We start from the raw sequence: 2,002 nt of genomic DNA, 5'->3' as shown, positions 1-2,002 counted from the left end.
ACAAATAATATATTAATCTTACATTATAATATATTATAATATTTATTAAATATTATATATTAACAATTATTAATAAAAATTATATATAGATTCATAATAATATAATAGTAACTTAATTGTTCTATTTATTATTCTATATTTTAAATTACTAATGATTAAAGTATACATTATTAATTTAAAATACTATATATACATTTGTATTTATATACATATACATATTTATTTATTTAGTTACACACCATTGTTCGTGAATCGTTGGGAATAGTCAAGGATTAAATGAATATATGAACACAGTTTAAAATTTTTGAGACTTCAACATTACAAACTTTGCTTATTGTGTCGAATTCATATAAAGATTAAGTTTAAATTTAGTCAGAAATTTCCGGGTCATCACAGTGGATTGGTTTGAGTACTGAAGGAGACTTGTCTTTGGTTGGGATTGTAGTAGCCTTGATTTTGTTGATAAGAGTTGTTGCCTTGGTTTGATGATCCACCCCTTTGATAGTTTTGATTACTCACATACTTGACATGAGCATCCAAATTCATGGGAATATCGTCCAAATCAATATGGTTGCATTGGTTGATTTGAGGACAATTCTTTGTGAGATGTGGGCCATCGCACCTTTCACAGCCTACTTGTATCGCGACTATTGATTGTTGCAACCTTTTCAACACCTTCCCATACGATTGAAATTGATTGTTTAAGCTTGCAAGCGTGATTTGACCGTTGTCACTCTCCACTTGAGCTACACTTTTTCTTAGGAAATCTCGAGGTGAATGGGCCCATTCGTAAGTATTAACCGAGATATCTTTTAACAATTTTTCGGTTGCATTCGGTGATTTATACATAAACACTCCTCCAGCGGAGGAATCAAGATTTTATCTCGTCAATAGGTTAGTACCCGGTAGCACGTGTTGATGTACTCTTTCTTTGTCAAACCATGTGGTGGGCAAGCTCTTAGCATCTTCTTGAAACGTATCCATGCATCATACAAAGACTCATCACTCCATTGAGTGAATGCATTGATCTTCATTCTAAGTTGTTTCGCCTTTGATGGTGGAAATAAGTGATTGATAAAAGCATCACTTAAATCTTGAAAAGTCCTAATAGAATCGGAATGTAAATTCCTTAGACAAACGTTTGCATCACCTTGAAGAGTAAAGGGGAATGCCCTTAACTTATATGCATCATCGGCTACATCTTTGTGTTTATAGAGATCACAAATGTCGTTAAATTGTTGAAGGTGTTCTAAAGGATTTTCGTCTATTAAACCATGAAATAGCACATCTTTAATCTTTGTGAAGAAATTTCCTCTATCTTCCAAGATTCGGCCCCAATGGGCGGTTTAGTAATAGCCGGAGGCACCACCCCGTAGGTGCAACCAACCTAGCGTTCCACATAAGCATGTCATTTGGATCATCTTGTTGTTCTTGATTAACTGGCAGTGGGTTGATGGGAATACCATGACCGAATGGATTTTCCTCATTGTGAAGTGGTTGACCGTTATCATACATCTTTTCTAAACAAAATGGCAAAACCTCAAAAATTTCCTTAATACCCTTTCTTCTCTACGCTTGTTGATAATGCTAAAAACGAACATATATTTCATCGCATTATCCCTCAAGAAAGACAAGCTTTTAGTTGCAGTTGTCCTATTTACAAGGAATATTTGTTTAAAAATTAAAAGGTGAAGACAAAAGACAGATTCGATGAATTGAAGACGCAAACGACTAAAAAGCTCAAAAGTACAAAGTACAATCAAAGTGGTTCAAATTATTGATGAGAAACGTCTCAAAATTACAAGAGTACAAGACGCAAAACGCAAAGTACAAGATATTAAATTATACGAAAGGACGTTCGAAAATCCGAAACCGAGACATGAACCAGCTTTCAACGTACGACACAACGGACCAAAAGTTACAAATTAATTATGTATATAAATATAATATAATATATAATTAATTATATAAATTATATATTTATATTATATTTATATAATAA

General features: G+C 32.8%; 1 non-coding gene across 1 annotated transcript; it reads left to right on the top strand.

Moving 5' to 3' along the window:
* Positions 1 to 936: 936 nt before the first annotated feature.
* On the top strand, positions 937 to 1,043 carry LOC139845723 (small nucleolar RNA R71). Its single transcript, XR_011758484.1, has one exon. It is a non-coding gene; the product is annotated as a small nucleolar RNA R71 (small nucleolar RNA).
* Positions 1,044 to 2,002: the final 959 nt, after the last annotated feature.

This window comes from Rutidosis leptorrhynchoides, chromosome 4, assembly GCF_046630445.1.
Source record: "Rutidosis leptorrhynchoides isolate AG116_Rl617_1_P2 chromosome 4, CSIRO_AGI_Rlap_v1, whole genome shotgun sequence".
In the NCBI taxonomy this organism is placed as follows: domain Eukaryota; kingdom Viridiplantae; phylum Streptophyta; class Magnoliopsida; order Asterales; family Asteraceae; genus Rutidosis; species Rutidosis leptorrhynchoides.
Note: the sequence above shows the minus strand (reverse complement) of the source record. Positions and strands in the feature narration are given on the sequence as shown.